The sequence below is a fragment of the Felis catus genome, chromosome A2 (assembly GCF_018350175.1).
Source record: "Felis catus isolate Fca126 chromosome A2, F.catus_Fca126_mat1.0, whole genome shotgun sequence".
Classification (NCBI taxonomy): Eukaryota; Metazoa; Chordata; class Mammalia; order Carnivora; family Felidae; genus Felis; species Felis catus.
Genome location: NC_058369.1, coordinates 34,540,775 through 34,564,730, shown reverse-complemented (window position 1 = coordinate 34,564,730; position 23,956 = coordinate 34,540,775). Strand labels below are relative to the sequence as shown.

The 23,956-nt window shown below is 41.6% G+C and overlaps 1 protein-coding gene across 1 annotated transcript in view; it reads left to right on the top strand.

The window, feature by feature from the left end:
- The window catches only part of SUCLG2 (succinate-CoA ligase GDP-forming subunit beta), a 482,508-nt gene that overhangs the window by 373,523 nt on the left and 85,029 nt on the right, over positions 1-23,956 (top strand). Inside the window, exons 13-14 of the transcript XR_006593885.1 lie at positions 13,541-13,719; positions 17,972-18,349. The gene's annotated coding sequence lies outside the window, so the exon portion shown is untranslated. The remainder of the gene's footprint in view (positions 1-13,540; positions 13,720-17,971; positions 18,350-23,956) is intronic.

The following is a 23,956-nucleotide window of genomic DNA, read 5'->3' as shown; positions in this document are numbered from 1 at the left end:
TCTAAATTATTAGTCTTAACACCCATTTATTTGTCCAAAGTCAAACTTCAGGCTTGCCCACTGCCTATTGTTTGCCACTTTTCTTGGCAACAAGTCTCGTGAACCCGTCTTATGCCATTGTTTCGGTGTAGGTGTCTCGCTCATTCTCCTGGATGCGACTTTATTTCACATCCACATCTACTTACGCCTTGCTCACTGCAGTAGCTTCCAACTGGGCCCCCGTGTTGACTCATGAATTTATTTAATAAATTTTCCAATTTTTATTTCTATGTGGTAGCTAGAATGATATTTCTGAAAGGCTCGTCTAAGTAGGTGACTCCTTGGTTAAAACCAATAGTCCTATTAACAGAAGCCCATTAAGACTTGACTTTGAACACAGGAAAAAAAAAAAACAACTATTAACTCTTGATAATAGTTAATCTTTCTAATCTGATTCCTTCCTCTCTGACTTCCACCTGACTTTATAGATCCTCTCCTGCAATTTCTCTATATTCATTTGAAGGAACCGAACTTTACTGAAAACAGTTTGGGTGTGGTTGCAATTTTCAACATCTGTTTTAATCTTCAGTGCTGTTTGTCAAACATCTCCAGTCCTCTACCTTCGTGGCACATCGTGGCATTGTACCTCCCCTTGGGTTTGAACGGGTATGTATGACTAGTGCTGGCCAATGTATTTTGCCTGGTTGTGATGTGGCTCACTTCCAGAATGGAACATTTAATCATTGGTGAAAGACTTCCTGGAGCTCTTGCCTTCTGCCACAGGGTTTGACAGTGTTCAGCATGGTGGCTGCTCTGGCAGCTTCCTTCCTGGAGGATGGAGACTGGGAGCAAAGCTCCCAAGTGATGGGCAACATAAGTGAGAAATAAACCTTTCTTGTTATAAGCTTCCTTTTGTTTGTTTTTTATTTATTTATTTTGAGAGAGAGAGAGACAGAGACAGAGAGACAGAGAATCCCAAGCAGGCTCTGGACTGTCAGCACACAGCCCACTGTGGGGCTCAAACTCACCGTCTGTGAGATCATGACCCGAGCTGAAATCAGGAATTGGAGCTTAACCAACCGAGCCTCCCCCCACCCCCCTCAGGCGTCCCTCTTGTTATAAACTTCTAAGTTTTGGAGATAGTTATTACTATAGTGCAGGGTTGGCAGACCTTTTCTATAAAAGCTTTGCAAGCCACATAGGTAGTTGACGCTCCTCTTCCTCCTTCTTTATGATTCTTAAAACCGTAAAAACAATTCTTAGTTTAGGCCATCTAAAAAGAGACCCTAGGCTAGGTTGTCCCAAGGGCTGTGGTTTACCATCCCCTGCTGTAAGGTAACCTGGTGTGTTTTGACTAATACAAAGACCAGAAACAAAATCTATGCAGTTCTTTCATCCTTGCCTTTTTCCATGAGTCTGTTCAGTTCTTGCTTACTCTGGACCAGCTTCCTCTCCTTTCTTGGCCTGCACATGGCCTGATATATTCACCACAGATAGCTGAATGTGACTACCCTTGTCTCAACTTTTCAGCCCAAGTATCTCTGGCCTGTTACTTCAGATTCTCTAAAGACCATCTGACTTAACAACCATGTATTGGGTAAGGTGTCCATCTTTGATCTAGTTAGCATTAGCTGATCAGGTTGTAGGCATATAGAACCATCAGGATCTGAGGTGGGGACAGGCTCTCTAGAAGAGACCATGAACAGGGGATGTTTATAGAGTTTTCTAGTAGAGTACTAACATTTGTACAGACCCTTTCCCATCCCCTTGTTTCGTCTAAGTGGTACATGTTTCTTTTCCCTGCTCTTCACCTGGCAATCTTCAACCATTTCTCAAGACTCAGCCTACGTATCACCTCCTCTGTGAGGTCTTTCATTAACCATTAACATCATCTCAGGTCTGCCCTTCAACCCACTAGGCAGAGTTAACTGCTTCTCCTCTGTAATCCTGTAGTACTTATATGAACATACCAAATCAAGATAATGTAATGATTGCATGTGTTCATTAAATTACAAGGGCCTCAATCTAATGGAAGAGAGCCTAGTTTATTCACTACCATGACAGCTTTTTTTGCCAAGGAACTGCTACCCCCTCAAGTCCTTGAGGGACACTGTCCACTCATAATTTCTATCATTAAATATTTAGATTGTCTTTGGCAATCATATCAGAGGTTCTTAGTAACACGAATTACCAAAAAATAGAGAGCCAAAGAATTTTCACTTTTCTTTAGCAGAACACAATCTTATGTTTATTAAAAATTAGTTCTCAGGGGCGCCTGCATGGCTCAGTCGGTTGAGCGTCCCACTTTGGCTCAGGTCATGATCTCCTGATTCATGAGTTCAAGCCCCATGTCGGGCTTATGGCTGTCAGTGCAGAGCCCACTTCGGATCCTCTGTCTCCTCCTTTCTCTGTCCCACCCCTGCTTGCACTCTCTCAAAAGTAAAACATTGAAAAAAATTAGTTCTCAGAAGTGCAGTAATTGCAAAATCTATAGGCAGTGGTGTGTGTAAAACGTAGCCCCAAAATACAATTCTAGCCTGAAAGTTAAGAATTAGGTAAGTGCTGTTTGTAGCCAAAACCCACGTGATGGTTGGGTTGGGGTTGGTTGTTTGTTTGTTTGTTTGTTTGTTTGTTTTGCCTCCAGTGCGGTGCAATGTAACAGCCTTTTTTTAGGGAGTTGAGATATAACTTCGGTTATCAAACTGCCACCAGCTGGCTTAACTTTAATAAAACATCAAGCTGCTGAATATGTCATGCCTTTTTGGTTCCAGCAGTTAATATGTATATTGAGTGCTTACTATTTCTGGAATGCAGGCCAAAAGTAGATGGAACAATGTGTGTAAAATATTTATTTCAAATTATTATTTGGCAACGTATGGATCCCATGATGTCAGCTTTGAAACATTTAGGAAGTTTTTAAAAAAACATGCAATGCCATTTAAAAGTAAGATTTGCCCTCTTATACGGCCACTGAAAATTTGAAAATGCTAAAGTTTATGAACTAGGGACCCCTTTTAGGCATTTCAGTCAAAATGGTCATGATATATCAGTTAGAGAATAATCAATTGTTGGTTGATGATTTTACTCATTTTACTCCTGGATTAGCACAATCTTTTTCTTTGCTCTCTAGTAAAATGATCTGTTTGAGTGTTCCCTGATATTGCTTTGGAGGAAAGAAACTTGGGGGACAGTAAGCAATGGTATATGGGCTAGAAGTCAAGAAGTGATAAAGAGGAAGTAATGTGGAGTAGCCAGTAGGTATTTGGGGAAAAAATAGTACACAAGTTGCTGAGGGACTAAGTAGAGAGAAGGGAAAGGCACAGGAAAGGGGAAAAGGTCCCCAGAGAGAGAATACAGATTGAGAAAAATAAGCCATATTTTCATAGAAATTGACCATCCACCCACATACTGACCCTGTTGGACTTTGGGATGTGTCTGATGTTCTACATGTCACTCCCATGGCCCAAGAAACTACAAATTCTGCCTTGGGCCAGCCACCCATTTTCTCCATGAGGTCCTCCTGAGAGATACATGCCTATAGACAGTTACCAGTGACAGGCTAACTGAATATTATTATATCTGAACCTAAATGCAGAGTTGTATTAGTTGTAACCTAGCTGTAACAGTTTTATTAATAACACAGGGAGAATTTTGGTAACAAGGCAGAGTTTTAATGACATAGCTTGACCAAATGGAAGCCTCTTTTCTCCAAAGCCAGTTAGGCCCCGTCAGCCTCAGATAAAGCAGGTGGGAAAGATAGCTCTGACTCTATCCATCATGTCCCCACATGCTCAGACTCTGGTTCAGTCACCATGAGGTTAATGATGTCCGATGACTACCAACCGTGGGCAATCTTGCTGGATCAAGCTGGCCAAGGTTCCCTTCCAAAGCTACCAAACAGGAAGGAAAGAGGGCATCTCAGGAGGGACTGAGAAATGCCAATGCCGGGCCCTGCAAGAACAGCTCTAGGCTCTTACTATCTCTCTGGTGGATCAAGGAAGAAGGAGAAAACAGGCCAGGCCCAAGTATGACATAACCTTTATCTCCTCTGAAAGTAGGCCTATCAACATCTGTAAATTTTAGCAACTCTTCCCTTCTTGGGAGGCCAGATTTCTTGCTACTGATCTTAGAAAGGTAGAAATCAGGTCAGGCAGGGTTGAGAAAGGAAGGAAACAGTCTTGACTCCCCCTAGAGACCAATCGAGCTTCACTTTCTTGGTTACATAAATGCACTGTGGGTAGAATAAAATAGTGTCTACCAAGGGTAATATTGAAGTCAACCCCTACCTTTGCGAATTTCCATTGAACAAAACTTGTCAATTTTTTATAAACCTCTGGCCCTTGGATCCTAAATAGTACCAATATTTCAGACCTTGACCAAATTCCTGACCCCGATAATGACCACTGTTTTTCTATCTGACCCCTTTTTATCTTGCTGGTCTTCTTTCTGAATGCTACCTGCCTGCCTGACCTTTCAGAGATCCCTAACTCCTGTTTGAGTGACTGCACATCTTTAATTCAAGATTCTGATTCTTGATTTTTAAAAGATTAGGCATTTGAGCAGGCCACACTTTCCTGTAGGAAAGCTTTTTGTCTCTTTTTTTAAACAGCAAGGGAAGAGCTATTTACAAGGGACCAATTTAGCAACATTCATTTCCAAAGTCATTTTCTTTTCATAGGCTGTAAATAGATTTGCAAAATCATGTAACTTCACGGTAATAACATGACCTGGAAATTACAAGGTAATTAAACTCAAAGCATCTAAGAATAGTACTCCAAGAATCATTTACTTCTCAGGGCCAGGAGTCAAGATTTTTTTTTTTTGCTGCTAAGCACTAATGCAAAATGAATTAGTACTGAAAATTTCCAAGCTGCCATACTCCAGGAATTATAGGGGGCCACCTCTGTAGTTGCCAGGTGTAACTGATGCCTGCAAGAGTGCAAGAGCGCAAACATTGTAAGAATGTTTGGAGGTGACTTGTTACAAAAGTTTCTTGTAACTTTAAAGTAAGTTCTGTGTTCCTGGAGAAGGTGAATAGAGACATCTGGGTGGCCTATATGAAGAACTACTGCCCTCAAAGTCAATGTTCAGTCAAACCTGGATGAATCTAAAAGTTTGAAAATGGAGGTGATAGTTTGATGGTATAGCTTGAATTTAGTGATACCATAGGAAAGTGCTGGAAGAGATTTTTCTAGGGTAAAAATGGAAAGTTTTCAGATTTCAGTTTGGACTGTGCAATCTCAGTGGAAAATAATCCAAAGCCAAGCATTTTTTCCTAAAACTTGAGGCCTACTGCCTGCCCCAGAGGCAGCAGGCTAACAGACATGGTGGCCATCTTGATATAGACACTGTTCTTTTGGACTGTCCTTATCTACCTCACCAGATGGCTGGCATTGAAGGGGCCTTTCTTTCTGCTGAGAAGAAAGAGATAAAATACATAAGGTCCTCTCTACCTTATCTACTTGGGCCTCTGGAGAAAACAATAAAGAGACATACTGCCTTCCAGCCTACCGAAAGGTTGGCATTGTTTATGTGTATTGAGGCTCAGTTGAAGTGGCTGCAAATATACTAGGAATAGAGTTAGTATTGCCGTCTCTTCGGGGCCTCAGACTGGCTATACCCTCAACCTCAGGTTACTTCTCTTCTCAAAGTTGCCCTGTCATACGACTTTTTTTCTTCTAAGCTCTGATTATCTTTCCTGAATCTTGCCTCTTCAGACCTAGGGTAAGTAATCATTCCACTCTTATTAACCCTGGGGTACTCAACTATTCATTGTAATTTCCTACATCTGTCCACATCTTTTAAATATCACCTTCACCAAGCCCTCCTTGGATTTTCCTAATTTGAATGAAGTGTTCCCTGTTGGAATGATGACTGATACTCTTACTAATGTTGGGGGCAAGGGGTTCATTAAATATTTGTAATTGAGATCTGTTTTTATTGTTAAGAGCATGTGGTCCATGGAGTACAACTTTTAATTCTTTATGGTTTTCTTATTTTGTTTTAGTGACTTGTGAGATAGAATGTGGTCGGTTTTTCTGAATGGTCCATGAATGTTTAAAAAGTCATATTCTTGGGGCGCCTGGGTGGCGCAGTCGGTTAAGCGTCCGACTTCAGCTCAGGTCATGATCTCGCGGTCCGTGAGTTCGAGCCCCGCGTCGGGCTCTGGGCTGATGGCTCAGAGCCTGGAGCCTGTTTCCGATTCTGTGTCTCCCTCTCTCTCTGCCCCTCCCCCGTTCATGCTCTGTCTCTCTCTGTCCCAAAAATAAATAAACGTTAAAAATTTTTTAAAAAAAGTCATATTCTTTATGTGGAAGACAAGGTTATGTATAGATTCTTTATACCACACTTTCAAAAAAACAGACTCACCAGAAGTCATAAGACAGAACTTCAAACATGAATTTTCTCCCATAAATTATAATAACATATGACTGAAAATTATAAGTCAACCCCCCACATCCCTCAAGAAAGAGAGATTACAAGCTTATAATGAGTAGAAAAAAGATCAGGGGACTAGTGGAGGCTGGGCTGTCTGCTAAGGTCATCCACAAGCTCAGTTCACCTGGGACAGACCCTCAGAATTTCAGGCGTTAAGAAAACCACACTTATCTCTGTTCCAAACACCTTTGTAACACTCGTGTAATCAGACCCGCAAGTGCAGAATCCATGAATGCGGAGTGACCTGTGTCCTGCAAATCCAGTCACCTGTGTCACTGGCCAAGGCACCCAACAGCTGTGATGCAGGCATGATCTGAGGTGCCCAAGGACAGAGAGCCCTGGTGTGAATGCACGTGGAATGCATATGTATGGGACATAAAAATGAAGACAGTATCTGGTGTGTGGACCACAAGGCAGATATGTGCTATGGCTGCCTGAAGCCTGTGAGGATAAGAGAGATGTGTTAACAGAAGCAAAAGATAAAGCAGAAAGATGAGCAATTCAAAGATTTCTACAGTTTTTTTTTTTCTCTTGGTCTTTGCTTTTGAAGCTGTTTCTCTAAGGCTAATGCTAATAAGGGACATGAACATAGATTAAACTTTTAATTAATGACCATTAACTTTTAATGCTTAAATATTTTATATATCTTCAATCATGTTGTATGTTTGATTCACTAGTGACTAAAAGAGATGTGACAGGGGCGCCTGGGTGGCGCAGTCGGTTAAGCGTCCGACTTCAACCAGGTCACGATCTCGCGGTCCGTGAGTTCGAGCCCCACGTCAGGCTCTGGGCTGATGGCTCGGAGCCTGGACCCTGTTTCCGATTCTGTGTCTCCCTCTCTCTCTGCCCCTCCCCTGTTCATGCTCTGTCTCTCTCTGTCCCAAAAATAAATAAACGTTGAAAAAAAAATTTTTTTTAAATAAAAAAAAATAAAAGAGATGTGATAAAATTTCTCATCATGACTGTGTTTGTCAGTTTCGGCTTGGAATCTTTTTTCTTCATCAGCATAACTTACCCGTCATGGATCCCATTTCCTGATCTTGGTTGTCCAAGGTGACAGTTTTCTTTCAGTTAATTTACTCTAAATCATTATTGATTCGTAGTAAATTAATATGTCGTTTGAATCCATAGACCATATCTAGAAAGCCTCTCTATTTGCTTTCGTTCTGAAAGATTCTACTTGTAAGTCAAAGAGACCACTAATGCCTTTTGTGGTGGTATTTAATGGGCTTTTTGATGTAGTGTGTTTCTTTCCTCATATTTATAGCAGCTTGCATCAATGAGAGCCCCAATGTTGAGAATGCATAATTAGAGGTTCTTCTGTATTAACTTAAATCATATATCTGCTCCACAATGAGGAAGGGATGAAATGCATGTTGGGAGTCACAGCAGACGTATGTAATTCAGATCCCCCTTTAAAAAAGAAGTCCTTGCTCAACTGTAAGATGTATGGTTAGCTGAAAGCCTCTTGCTGTTCCTCCTTCAGTGGACCCTAGCTTTTGAGAAGGGTCACAGTCTTCCCTGGGAAGACCCAACTAATGACTGAGCAATACAGTGGTACAAGGGCTGAGCCCTTTCTACCCAGTGGAAGACTCCTCCAAAGGGCAGGCTGTGCTCCGCAGAGTCCTGTCAGGCTCCCTGCCCAATTCAACTTCTTCCCCTGTCTTTTTACAAATGTTACTTTTCAATAAACTTGATGCACTCCTAACTCATTCTTAGCATCAACTTCCCAGAGGATCCAACTGGCACCAGAGTTAACCAAAAATGTTCATTCCAATCCAGTTCTTTGATTTTCTCTCCATGCTGCCTTTATAATCCTCCTAGAAAGATTAAAGATTTTATTTCAATGTTGGCATCAGTTTTTATTTCAACCAGCGCAGTAACGTGTGCAACAGATGCATCAATACGTTCAGGAAACCATTAGTTCATAGTACTCTTCTGACTCTGGCTCAGCCTTAAAGTATTTTGCCAGAGCAAATTCAATAACATTGAGGTACAAATGTTACGTTACAGATGCCATTGATCTCCTACAAGGTACTGCAAGGAACAGATGCATTGATTCCATCCATGGACGCCAATCTGCATCTGTGTGAGGAGAGGCCATGCAGGGAGATGCAGTTTTTTAGACAATTTCAATTCTAACTGTGAAGTGTTTGTTTCAAGAGTTTGGTCTTCATCCATACCTTTACTGTTCTTTATTTTTTTTTAATTTTTTTTTCAACGTTTATTTATTTTTGGGACAGAGAGAGACAGAGCATGAACAGGGGAGGGGCAGAGAGAGAGAGGGAGACACAGAATCGGAAGCAGGCTCCAGGCTCCGAGCCATCAGCCCAGAGCCTGACGCGGGGCTCGAACTCACGGACCGCGAGATCATGACCTGGCTGAAGTCGGACGCTTAACCGACTGCGCCACCCAGGCGCCCCCCTTTACTGTTCTTTAAAAAAAAAAATGATTAGAATACGAGAGGGAGTTTAGTAAGTTGTGTTTGGGCAGGAAGGGGGTCAAAGAGGAAAGTGAAGTGAATTCCAGGCAAGAGATACCTCCGTTGCTAAGAAGACGGGAGGGAGAAAAGCAGATAACAGTAAACTCTGTTCTTTAATTACTTGAACCATCCAGAGGAGTGGCATCATGTGGTCAAAGTGAAGATGAGGATGTTCTCACTGTCTGTTTCTCATGAATTTCCAGACTTTGAAATTCTAGACTCACCCCAGTGGTAGTGTCCTAACACAACTGTGGATTTACCATGAGTGTACAGGGTAGGCATATGCAATGGGATGGGGTTCAGTGATGGTATAGAGTTAGTGCCTATGGCCAGGTGGACCACATCCAATGTGGTTTATAAGGCCTCATGGGGTTCTAAAAAGTGGGTCAAATATTTTTGCAAATATTATAATATATTATAACAACCATTTCCTTTGCTTCACCACTCAGGGAGACTGACCAGAACCACACATCTTTAAGTTCTTTTATTTTAGTTTCTGTGTAAGCTAGTGACAGCTTCCACATGGGCAGGAAGTGGGGGTGGGGAGCAGGGATGGTAAGTTGGTATCTGTCACGTAAAGGGAAAAATTTCACAGGCAAAAATTCATTTACCTCGGGGGAGTGGGAAGGTCTCTATGAAGGTGATCATACACTTTAAGTGGTTGAAAAGCAGCATCATTCCCTTCGCTCTCCATATGTCCTAAAGGTAATTCCAGATGCCCAGGTAGAGAAGTGTCTGGGAGGGGTGAATGGGTCATGTTGCTGACATTAATCACTTGCACACTGGTTCCTAGATTTCCCTCGGTCCTGCCCTGACGTGATCTACAGTATCTCCTGGCAACAAGGTGTGTGAAAGCTCAGGTCCTCCTTGGGCATCTTCCTTCTCCAAATGTCAACCTCAGAGAATTATCCTGGAGAAGAAAAAAAATTATCTCCTGTAGCTCCTTTACAACAAAAGCATTTTGTTTTTTTTGTTTTTTACCCATGCATTTTTTTTTTTCAACGTTTATTTATTTTTGGGACAGAGAGAGACAGAGCATGAACGGGGGAGGGGCAGAGAGAGAGGGAGACACAGAATCGGAAACAGGCTCCAGGCTCTGAGCCATCAGCCCAGAGCCTGACGCGGGGCTCGAACTCATGGACCGCGAGATCGTGACCTGGCTGAAGTCGGACACTTAACCGACTGCACCACCCAGGCGCCCCTACCTATGCATTTTTAAAAGAGAATTGCAATGCTTATGTTTTTTTAATTTATTTTGGGCAACACACTTAATGTGTTACATAGTGTGTAAGATGGAGATCATGTATAGATGGAGTTGATGTATACTTGTCTCCCCTACCTCAAGGGATTGTTTGACAAGCCCTCAAGTGGTATGTCACTGCTACTTATTTATCATACCTCATCCATCAGCATTTGTCAACATGTGTTCCATGGAACACTGGTCCTTTGAAAGGCTCATGAAGAAACAGATTTGGTTCCATTTGGTCTTGAGCAATGCCACCCGCCATACCTCAATCTCAGAGATTCGCAGTGCATGTTAAGGAATATGAGAGGTCCTACAGTCAAGAAACCTGTTCAACTTTTTGTTTAAACTATTTCCTAAACACTTTTAATGATGGAATCCTTTCTGTGGGTGTGTGACATTTGTTAACATGCCCATAGCCATGTGCTGGGGACATACGGTCAAATGATTAAGAGCCTACATATTTAATGTTTGGGTTTGAATCCCGGCAGTGACATCCATTGACTGTGTGACCTTGGGCAAGGTTATTATCCTCTTTGTTCCTCAGATTCCTCATCTGAAAAATGGGAATGGTGATAATACTGCATTTGTTTGCTGTGAGGTTCAAATAAGTTCATGTATTTAAAGTGCTTAGTAGAGGGGCGCCTGGGTGGCGCAGTCGGTTAAGCATCCGACTTCAGCCAGGTCATGATCTCGCGGTCCGGGAGTTTGAGCCCCGCGTCAGGCTCTGGACTGATGGCTCAGAGCCTGGAGCCTGTTTCCGATTCTGTGTCTTCCTGTCTCTCTGCCCTCCCCCGTTCATGCTCTGTCTCTCTCTGTCCCAAAAATAAATAAACATTGAAAAAAAATTTTTTTTAAAGTGCTTAGTAGAATCCCTGACATATGGCAAGAATTTCATGATGTTTCCTGTTATCACTGTTGACTTTTCTCTCTGTATCTCTGAAAATAACTGTGGTTTAATAATAACAATAAATATGAAGTGTGTAATCTTATGGTGGACAGACTTTCCCTTATAAGCCTACCTAATCTTCAAATCAATCTTAATAAATAGGCATTATTGTTATACCCATTTTACTGATTAGGAAAGAGAGGCCAAGAAATCTGAGTATACTTCATGAATGGACAGTAAAGGGGAGAACCAGAATCAAATATGTGTCTTTTGACATCAGATCGTGTGCTTTTTCTTCCTAATATATTTGGTTTTTCTGTGGTTCCAAATTAAAATATGAAACCTGTCTACTTCTAGTAGCTGAAAAGGTTTGCCTTTCAAAGGGCATATAACTTAAACCCAAGATTAAAAATAGAAGGAAGAAATTAAAGACATTACAGTGGGTGGAATTTAAGCAAAGCAAGTAACTCAGAGCCTTTTAAGTAATAAAGTCCCTGGACTAGTATTATAGACGAACAAACACACATGGGATATAAATACATTTGCTAGGTTATAAACTAGAAATCAGTACATATAATCTGACCAAGGATCTTTATACTTTTGTCACATGCAAGAGGAAATTCTAGGTGTTGAAATACTGAATTTCTACGAGAGTTTGATAGTTATAGGGAAAATCAAACTCATTATTGAGATCTGGATTTGAGTTAAAGAGAAATTATTGGTCCTTATTTTAGCCCGATGTATGATCTCCTTCAGCCACCCATAATCTGAAATTCAGAAAAATCCTGCTTTGGTGCTAAATGTTTCCTAAAAATGCAGTTGGTGTATTAGCCCGGTTGGTCCATGGGCCCTCATGATGCTATCATTCTTGAGTCATCTTTGGGTCTCTGACTAACATTGAAATAATTGGGTGATCTTTAAAGAATATTTTAGGGGATGGTGTCAAGGCTCTATGACAAACTTATCAAAATGTTTTATTTCTTTTTTTTTAAGTGGAAATAACAGAGGGTGGGGGTAGGATCATAATCTCACTGATTTGCAATTGATCAAACGAAGACAATCTCATCATAAGTTCAACTTCTGGTCAAAAGAGTTAAGAAAACTAAGTAAAACACTTTTGTGGAGGAGTGTGTAAGAAGAAGGGAAAACATTTCATTCTGCCCAAACCAACACAGTCCAGTAATGTGCCCAGGCTGATCCAACTTGATAAATGAAAAGCCACATAATCCTTTCCATTAGGTCACTATCACTTGATTTTAGTACCCCATATTTCCCCCAAAAGTTTATCTTGCCATATGAACTACTTTGCTGCTTTTAATTAGAAAATGGGATCTATTTCTCATTTTGCTTTGCCTGCTAGGGAGCTTAGAGCTTAGGGCTAAACCTAGTGCTGAATCATAGTCATGATTTCATGTATCTGAAATTTGATGAGTCTCACCTCCTTTGTAGCCATGATTGCTGGTATTAATTTCTCTCTATATAAATTTGGGTATTCCTTCCGGTGCTGATACTTATGTCCTTTTTTGCATGTCTCTTAGAAATTAGGATGAAATGAAGGAAAGCATTTAAGAGAACAGTGTTCTACAATGAGCACTGGAAAATTAAAAAATCTTTCTTCATTAGGGGCGCCTGGGTGGCTCAGTTGGTTGAACATCCAACTCTTGATTTCAGCTCGGGTCATGATCTCATGGTAAGTGAGTTCAAGCCCCATGTTGGGCCCTGCTCTGACAGTGCAGAGCCTGTTTGGGATTCTCTCTCCCTCCCTCTCTGCTCCTCCCACTCACTCTTTCTCTCTCTCTCTCTCTCTCTAAAAAAGAAATAAACATAAATTTTTTTAAAGTTTTTAATCTTTATTGTATTTTTGAGAGAGAGAGAGAGAGAGATCATGAATGAGTGGGTGAGGAGCAGAGAGAAAGAAAGAGGGAGACACAGAATCCGTAGGAGTGTCTAGGCTCTGAGCCATCAGCACAGAGCCCGGCATGGGGCTCGAACTCACAAACTGTGAGTTCATGACCTGAGCCCAAGTCGGCGCTTAATTGACTGCACCACCCGGCACCCCTAAACATAATTTTTGTTTTTAATCTTTATTCATTAGCACTCAATTAACCAGAGTTCCCCTAATCCAGACATTTTATTTAATAATACTGTTAGTATAATAATTATACTTAAAGATAACCTTTGGGAGAAAACGGGAAAATATGTTCAGGTGGAAAAGAGAAGGTAGAAAGACAAAACCCAATCAATACCTATGATTTATAAAAGGTTCAAAGGAGATGGCTGTCAATATTAAGATAAACATTTTGCAAAGTAGAGAAAGTCTATTACCTCCACCCATCCGAGAGCAGCCAAAGAGACAAAGAAAACTGAAAGTTGAATTTGGGGGAAAGGTACCTCGGTCGCAAAGTTTCACGCAAGTCTCCGTTCCTAGTTCAAGTTTTTTGAGACCTTTTACCTGACCATAAGATCTTTGCACTTCCTGGTCCTTTAAAAATGTTTCTCTTTTCTCCAGGGTATCAGAAAGGAAATTCCTAGGACATGTCACATTTCACAGGAGAGAGAGATTCGATTTCCACTGCAATTCGGAATGGAAGCAAGTCTGGCCTCATTCTTTATCTGGGAACCTCCGTAACCGTCCCTTCCAACAACGCTGAGGTTTGATGGCAAGGAGACTGTTAGCAACAGAAAAAGGTAAAAAAGAGAAAATGAATAACTGAGTGGCCCTTTTCCGGCTCCCCGGGAAGGGCTAACACAATTGCTCCTGGAACTTCTTCGGGCATCTCCTAATGCCTGTGGTCTTGTGGTGCTACGGTTTTGTTGTTGTTTTATATGGGATCTCAGTTTGCAGACTTGCATCTTTCTGAAGACCAGTAACTGTTTATTTATAAGCCTCAAACAGCTATTAAGTGGGCATGTGGAGGCAAATAGAATTGCTGCTGAATGCATAAAGTAAATTGATTTGTACCTACAATTTACATTTATTCTCGGGGTATATTTGACACTAATGTTGTGAGTGAACTACCATGATGAAGATTAATTACGTAAACATTTTTTGCTGACTTTGTGAGCAGCCAAGTTGGTCGTTTTACTTGATTTTCTAAGCTTAGCGCCTAATAGCAAGATGGCAGACATTTCTTGGTTTTGCCCTGCACCTTCATAGACTAAGTATCCCAGACTAGTCTTACCGAATAAGCGTTGGGGGAGAGTTTTTGCTAGCGACAGCATTCCAGCTTCCTTGATTGGGAAGGAAGAAGTAAAACACTGCTTAGTTCTTGGAATTTTGCAAATATCTGGATTTGGGCAGGATTCCCCAGAATAAAATAAGAATTGTGCTTCTCAAAGGGGTATAAATGTGCTACATGCACAAGAAAGGGCAATTTGTTTAGTTTTTCTTATTCAACCAATATCAGCCTAGATCCCAAGCACCTTGAGCTGAAGAGAGTTAAGCACTCAGAGACTCTACTCTTCTTCTTTGGGAAATGGAGATAATTATAGTACCTCCCTGCGCTTTATGGACGACTCACAGTGGTGTCCGTGGGGTACCTCCTAAAGATGCAGTTTAGAGGCCCAACTCATGTCACACAAAATGAGAATCATTGTGATAGAACCTGAGTGTCTCCAGCTCTGGTTTAGCAAGGTTGTCCCTTGAGATTATGGAGAAATCCTGAGGGCTTTGCATGGTCCCAACAATTAACTAGAAAGGCCTCTAACTGCCAGCACATCATGGTCACTGCTGTAGGACTCGCTGGCCGGGCCCATGTGTGCCTTCCAAGAGGGCAGATATTTTTGTGAAAGGCTCGGGTGAGAGCTCTTTGCTGCAGTTCTAAAAATGCACAGTGGCTCCACCCGAAGGCTTGTTCTTGGGAGTGAAGGTGTGCCCCCCACGATCCCTCTTGAAACCCCCATCACCTTGTCTCCCTGAGCATCCATGCTCAAATAAAGCCCATGCATTTAGGTTGGCCTTTAACTGCTGTCTTCACCTCTGAAAAACCGACTTAGGCTTAGCTCCTGAAGCAAGAAAGCCCAGATTTGACAAAGCCTTATAACCTTTTTGTGCCAGGCCTAGAGAAAAATAACCCTTGTTTTTCCACATCCCATAATCGAGGCAAAAGAGACAACAAGACATTATTTTCAGAAATTTTCCTGCCTCGCTCACATTTGAGTTCACCTTCCTAATGTGTTGTTGACGCATTCATCAGAGTCCTGGAAACCCAGGACAAAGATGTGCACAGGGGAAACCACAGGAATACTCCCATACCCCATAGTTCTTGTTAGCAGGGAACAGGTCCCACCCAGTGTCCTGAGTAAGCATGGGGAGGATCATTTATGGGGACGTGAAGACAAAGCAGCTAGGTGGAAAGGGATGTTTACCTCCATTTCATTGATGAATGCCGCAGGGAGGAGCCGGGGGAAATCAGTGCCCTGACCTGGCTGTTTCTCATGCCTCATTGTTCACACCGGGAACCAGGAAAGGCAGGGAGCCGTCAGATGGGACCCATGCTGGCTAATCTCAGGGCAGGGAGCAGAGGAGATTGGATAATGCATGAGGGAGCAAATGGAAGATGCCCAGCACACCTTCTTTCCATTAGGCTCTTTTTTCTTCTTACCTGACATTCCCTGGGTACTGATCATAGACATTCACCGATACCAGAACTGTTCTAGGAGTTTTATATACATCATCCGGTTGAATCCTCACGACAGAGCTGTGGGTTAGATGCGATTATTTTAGAGGTGAAAAATCAGAGGCTCAGAGAGGTTCCACGCCCTCTCTTTATTTCCAAGGTCATTTCATAATCAGGACGCCAACTTGACCTGTGGAACCGACAGCAGTATTTTCACGTGTGTTTGCAAAGAGGCGACATGGCTGATCTTCCAGGCCCACCCTCTATTTGCTGAGAGACACTTCCTCTCATCAGCCGTCATTAGGGAAGCTCAAACTGAGCAGGCAGTGATGCTGTGCTGTGTCTCTTTAGCCCTTACTTGTTTTATTTACATATTTATTTCTTAGCTTGTAGACTTTTTTCAGAGTATAATGCTTGCAGAAAAGTACTCAAATTTAAGCGCATGGCCTGAAGATTTTCACAAGGTAATTCACTGTATAACCAGTACCCAGACCAGGAAACAGGACATTCCCCATCCTAAGGGCCCTGGCCATTCCCCTGGTACCTAGTCCTCTGTCCCTACCACCCTGCTTTCAAACCATCATATGGTACTCTCATCTTTAGTCCTCGATGGGACTCAACAAGGAGATGAAAATTCTTATTTTTTATTTAATTTAGATTTATTAATGATTTCTTGCACTGGGTCAGGTGGCAGCAAATGGCCCATAGACCAAATACAGCCCACCATCTATTTTTGTAAATAAATTTGTAGTGGAACACGGCCATGCCCATTTGTTTACATATTATCTTTGGCCGCTTTCAAGCTATAGCAGTAGAGTTGAATAACCCCAAAAGAGGCCTTATCGTCCCCAAAGCCAAAAGTATACTTTTATAGTATATACTATATATATAGTATATACTATAGTATATATACTATATAGTATACTATATACTATATACTATATACTATATAGTATACTATATACTATATACTATATACTAGTATACTATATACTATATACTATATACTAGTATACTATATATAGTATACTATATACTATATATATAGTATATAGTATATAGTATATACTATATACTATATACTATATACTATATATATACTATTTACTATATACTAGTATATACTATATATATACTATATACTAGTATATATACTATATATATTGTATATAGTATACTATATAGTATATATATAGTATATATAGTATATATATATTATATATATAGTATATACTGTATATAGTATATATAGTATATATAGTATACTATATAGTATATATATAGTATATATAATATATATATATTATATATATAGTATATACTGTATATAGTATATACAGTATATATAGTGTATATAGTATATATAGTATATATATAGTATATATAGTATATATAGTATATATATACTATATATAGTATATATAGTATATATATAGTATATACAGTATATACTATATATATATACTATATATATAGTATACAGTATATACTATATATATACTATATATATACTATATATATGTATATACTATACATATATATACTATATATATATATACTATAGTATATAGTATATATACTATAGTATATAGTATATAGTATAGTATATAGTATATATACTATATACTATATACTATATATATATAGTATATATACTATATACTATATATATATGTATATACTATATACTATATATACTATATGTATATGTATAGTATATGTATATACTATATATACATAGTATATATATAGTATATATATATAGTATATACTGTATACTATATATATAGTATATATATAGTATATACTGTATATACTATATATATATACTATATATATATACTATATATACTATATATATACTATATATACTATATATATACTATATATAGTATATAGTATATAGTATATACTGTATGCTATATATATGTATATACTATATATATAGTATATATATATAGTATATAGTATATAGTATATAGTATATAGTATATAGTATATAGTATACACTATAGTATATACTTTTATACTATACTATACAGAAAAAGTTTCTGGCCCTTGTGCTGGAGTATAGGAACAGCATGGTAAACAAACAAACAAACAAAAAACCTGACCCGGTCTGTGTCAGTAAAATGCCTACAGACTGGTAGGGGAGACTGACCGTAACAAGTAGCTGTACAAATAAATAATAAATGATATACGTGAAAGGTACTTAGATCTGAGTGCCATGTAGGGAACAGGAGGCCATCCGCTTGTGCCATCACATTCGTCAGAAAGTCCCCCTACTTGGGCATAACACAGGTTTTGTCTCTCCTGGATAGGCACAATATGGATCCTCTGGAACTGTAACAGAATGTATGGGTGAGCAGCCTGGAGAGGACCATTTTCAAACATCCAGCATCCAAGGGGCGAGAAGAGCTAAGCAGGAAGAGCACATTTGAGCCATTGTGCAGAGTCTCCCCCACCCCACCGTTATTGCTCGTGTCTGCTTAATAACGGGATGTCACCTGGACTGTTCACCTTTAACCCTGGAGGCCCAGACATGCTTCCTCTATTTCATTATCCAGTGACCTCTCCCATCAGCAGCCTGTGGCTGTGAATTCTTTATCCCTGTGAACGTGGCTGCCATGTGTGATTCTGACGGAAGACGGCAAGAAGCCCTGGGCTGGGGCAGCAGGTGCAAGCTTCCAGGGAGCACGGTAGGTTTACATTTAATATTGTTGGGAAAGGTTTTGTTTCATTTTTGCCCCGGAGGAGTTTGCAAAGAGTGAACATTTGGATTTTTCTGTGAGGGAGGAAACTCGCGATGACTTTCCACCTTTGCCTCGTCCGGAATTGCAGAACAGACTTAAGGGGGAATCAAGCCTGAGACATCAGTGAGGGCACAGGCACCCCCACCGAGCATTGTAGCCTCTAGACCTGCCAGGGGCTAACTCTGGGGTTTTGTGGTATGGTTTGTTAGAATGTTCTTTTCTTTCTTTCTTTCTCAATATTTTATTGAAGAGAAATTTATCCTTACTGAGCAGGCATTTCCGTTCCCTTGAATTGGGTTTGTAGCGCTGAGAGGGTCGTCGTTAGAGCCACTTATTGGATTAGACGTCTTCAAACCCTTCCTCATCACAGACTGTAGCCCTTCGAGCTTTGCGTGTTCTCAGCACATCTGCAGCGCCAGAGCATGGCCTTGTTCTTCTGAGCTGTCTGCTAAAAAGACCAAACTCAAAGATGATGATTTTTGTCTCTCCCCGAACAAGGAGTCTCAGAAAGACTGTCGGCACTGACAAGCGAGGCAGACATTTACATTTGCAGAAATTTAATTTACGGAACTTAGGGATTCTTTAAACCTGGATACAAAACCCATCAAAATAAATTTCTGCACACATAACTCAAGCCTGTGTTGGCATCAATAATCAATCACTGCGTTTCTTCCTGCTGAGCCTGGACGAGGCCTCGGCCTCATTCTTAACACCGTATTTCTGGTGGCTTCTCTCAGGAAACAAAATATAAGCTTAAACAGATTTACCATTTCTGTTTTTTTTTTTAAGTTTATTTATTAGAGAGAGAGGGAGAGAGAGTGCCCGTGGGTGGGGGAGGGGCAGAGAGGAGAGAGAGAATCCCAAGCAGGTTCCACACTGTCAGCCCAGAGCCTGACGAGGGGCACAAACCCACGAACCGTGAGATCATGACCTGAGCAGACATCAAGAGTCAGAGGCTTCATGACCTGAGCCGCCCAGGCGCCCCCTAGCTTAACCATTTCTGATTTAAGTAACTACTTTTGAGTAGACAGCATACTTTGAATAAAATGATAATAAATGAGTATTTATTATGTGCCAGAGATTGTCCTAGGTATCTAACGTGAACTCATTTGTTTAATACAAACCACATGAGTCCAGACTTGCTTTGGATTGTAGTTGCATTACCAGTGCTTCGGAAGAGTCTCAGGTATGCAGTGGGTGCTTAGTAAATCCTTGTTATTGAAATGAATTCTAAAAAACCTATTATTATTCTCATATGGCAGACCAGGAAACCGAGGCCCAGAGAGCTTTAGTAAGTTTCCTACACGATTCAGGACTGAAGCCGTGACTTGTCACTGCTTTAGTATTTTGTTCATATTTTTAACCACATTACCCTACTGCTTCTCACGAATAACGTTTGGCATCTCTGTTCTTCTTTGTTAATGTCCAATAAGCTGGTTATTCAGCCTCGTTGCTTCTCTTTATGATTCTTGATCCTATCCTTTTTGGTATTTTAGAGAGCTATTTGTCTCTGCAAGAACGAAAAAAAAGGGAAGAGCAGGAGTTGACATCCAGATGCTGATGGGGTTTCGTGAGGGAAGCCAGGTGGGGACCACAGTCGGTGGGGGGTACATGCCCTCGGGGCAGCCGCTACTCAGCTCCGGCAATTGCAGCTGTAGGGAATCCAAGCCCACGTTGCCAAATCTTCTTTCAATAGATGTAGGAAATCTGAACCCTGCCTGTGAAAATGCCAAACGAAAATACCAGTCTGAAAAATCCCGTATGTAAAATGTTGGCAAGCAAGTCAATTAAAAAAAAAAAAACAGAAATAAACAAAGCATGGCAAGTCCAATAAAATATCTCTGTGGGCTCCATCTAGCCAGGGGTCTGTAGTCCGCAGCCTGTGGGAGACACAGGAGTAGCAGTGGCTTTGGGTAACTGATCCTGCAGTTCTGGCTAAAACAAACAAGCAAACCATGACAAGTAGTTGTAACTACTTGTTAAGATTTCAGCATAGGTGTCTCGGGGAAATAGAACAGCAATAATGATAGTAGCTCAATACGTCCGCATAGTGCTTCATATTTTTCAGCTCGGGTCTATAGATGCATTGGGATCTCCTCGAAAATCATTTTGACGGTTCAATTACCTGGTCAGTATTAAGCAGTAGGATTCAGGATCAGACCCTGATCTCCAATTCTCAAGCCGGTTTTCCTATAGCAACACAAACCCTGAGGGGGACGACCGAGTCCAACATTCCCAGCTCATCACAGGCCTCAGTTTTTACATCTCGTATGTCATCAAGAGGTAAAAAACAAAAACAAAAACAAAAAACACTTATCCAGAGCTCATGCCCAATTTCTGATGAATGTTTAGAGAGGAGAGAAACAGGACGATCATTTGAGGATACTTGAATGATTGCTCAAGCACGTTATTCTTGGCAGATCGAGGTTGTTCATTTCCATGTGGTCCTCCCCAGATCATCTCTAATTACAAAAATACGCGCCTAGCAAAGGCTGGATAAATACTGTAATTGTGGCCTAATCATTGTGTACATTCCTAAACACTCTGCTAATGATGAGTGGGTTTGGGGTTTTGTTCTTCCAAGTGTAGCTGACTGCCAACCAGAGCTGAAATGTGGCATGTTCCTCACGCTCCACAGAAACCATTTTAAATTAAGCAGATTTGAAAATCTTCACGTGGAGGGAGAGGTTTCTGATTGCTAGGTTTGTGTGGGCCTCTCGAATGCCAGTTCTGTGCAGGAAGGGCTGTTGGCATTTGATGCCTCTCTGCCGTGTTTTGTATTTGACAGCTGTTCTGGGGTGTCTTTTCCCAGCCACCGGCCTGGCTACTGTCATAAAGCCAATTGGAGTCGCAGGCAATTAATGTTGTTTTCCTCAAGTGCTCCCGGAAACGCTTATGTCATGTGGCGCTTCATGAAATCTGTGACCTTTTGGAAATAGAGGCACAAGAAAGCAAACAAGCTTGGCTGTGCGTGTACCGTGTTCCATTAAGTTACGAAGGATATGAAAACAGATTGTACTTGCTGCGTGCAGAGATGTCTGTGGAGCAGTTTATGTGTCGGGATTCTTAGAAATGAAGATATGTGCCCTCACCGAAACCCAGGTACCCCATAAAAGGGTGGTAGGTATATTGAACAGCAGTGCATTAACACGTGTGCCGCAAAGTATTTGAGAAAATTTCTGAATCATAACGCATTCAGGATGGGTCTCCGTAACTAGTATTTTACCCTAGTGCCACATTTTAGGAAGGATATTAACAAACTAAAAAACGAAAGGAGAGACCCTGAAATTTTAGGAAGGGTTGGGCTGTTTGGTCTAGAAACAGAAGATGGTAAGAAAGGGATGGTAAGGGGGGGGGGGGTGGTAATTATCCTCCGGTAGGTACGGTGAACTCTCCAGGAGAAAGCCCCGTCTTTTCCCTGGGTTTTCTGGAGGGATTCCTCAGTTAAGAAGACCTAGAGCATAATAAATAAATACTTACTAAAATTTTTTTGAATGAGTTTAAAAAAAAATGAATGGGACCCGTGCAACAAGATCTTCGTAAAGCGATGAGTACATTACAGAAGCTTTTATGTGTGATGGGTTGCTTTATGAGCTGTGCTCCCTGTTATCTGCTTAAGCCACGGCTGGAAACTGGTGGCCGGTGAAGCATCACTTACTTTTGGATGGATACTGTTTGCCCACTCAGTGTTTTCTTTAAGTTTGATGTTTAAAAAGAATAATAATTGAAATGATGGTGCGCTCTCGCTCTTGCCCTCTCCCTTTCTCTCCTACCCACACACGCACACACACACACACACTACTCTCCATCCTGCCTTTAACAGTCAAACCCAGATCGGAAGCTGCTGCTCCCGTTCAATGAGGCATGTGTTTCTGGTTCTCCTGTTGTTTTAGGCTGGGCGCTGAAGCAGGTACCTGAAGGTAGCTGAGCGTGCAGCCCTTGGCTTAAGCAGAGGTGGGAGCTAACCACCTATAATGGGTATGGTAGAGGGGGTTCCTCTATTGAGGAGGAGGACAGGCCAGACTGCAACTCTTGAGAGAGGCCTTGGTGCAGTGATGAGCAACCATACCTCGTTCATCAGAGTGAAAACAGCACTTGTTTGGTTTCAGCCAACCCATGAGCAATTTCTTGCTCTGACGGAACCCAACCAGTCCATCAGAAGGAGCACTGTCTCAGCCACAGAATTCCCGGGCCTGTGTGGTACAGAGGCGTCCTCGGGATTCCATCTCACACGGGCCAAGGTGATTAGCTAACCTACGTCTTCATTCCACTTTTGTCCCTCCCCTTTCTCGCTTACATTGGGTTCTGTCTAGCTGCGTGTGTGCATGCGCGTGCGCGCCCTCAGCCACCCGCCCAGCCACCCCCCCCCACACACACACACCCCTCCAGGGTCAAACAACAGAATTGTAGGGAGTGGGGGCGGGGGAACTGAAGAAAATGAGTTGTGTCACCAATTAGTGACATGGGTATCACCGAGAGCCAGAATCGAGCAGTGAGCTGGGGGCAAGGGCTTGTCTGAATTCGAAGGTTGCCATGGTTGTGCTAAATGCTAATCACTTTTCATCACACTGACTAATGGGTGTGCAATTTTTGGCTCAAGTCCTTTGCAGCTATTCCAGGCTGGCTCCTGCGAGAGCTGCAGAGTTCCGGCTCCAGCTGTGCCCCTGCCTCTCCGCTCCCTTCAAAGAACATGAATTATTCTTAGATGCAGTCCCCTGAAATGTAGAGGGTGATTCACAGGAGAGCTGGAGAGGCAGCAAAAGTCAAAAGACTAACCACCTGCCTAGGGGCCAAGGTCCAGTTGTTGATATACCTAATAAGGTCGAATTGGTACTAAAACGCCGTATTTAAGTGCCTTCGATATCTTACAGATGCTGCATGACCATATTGGAAAAAGCCAAATTGTCATATTACTCATTGGCAAATGGGACATTGTGAAGGTTTGGGGGTGAATGTAATCTGCATTCACCTAGCAAGGGCTGAATAAATGCCAGCAAGGCTGGAGAGGCCATTTGCCTGGAGGCCTGGTGTTTGGTTCAGCTGGGTTCAGAGGTTTGTGTTTGTGCCATCTCCCAGGTGCCACAAGCTGAGGGCAGGATGGTGTCCTTGGGCCACACATGTTTTGGTCCCAGAGTCAGTGTCCAATATGTCAGGCCATCAAGGCAGATGGCGAGCAGGACAATGTTTCTGAACTCTTGGAAAATAGACCCCTTGAGAGTCCAGCTAGGGAAATGCCTGAAATTGGAAAATAATGTGATAGAATATTTGAATTGCCACCAAAGACCCCGGCTGGGAAGAGTGCCACGTTGAAATGAGGAGACGGCTTGGCTGACTGGGATCTTTCAGCTCTACTTAGTAACTGCCTATCTGTGGGCTGGGTCCGGGACTCCCAGTACAGCCCCAGAGTGCCTGTTTTACGTCTCCCTCCCCAAACACTACACATCCACAAGCACTCACCCCAGAGAACGCTGGGGGCTGCACCTACAAAGTTGTAACATTGGCCTAAGAACAGAGGTCAGAGCCAATGGTCACTGGGTATTTCATCAGAGGGCC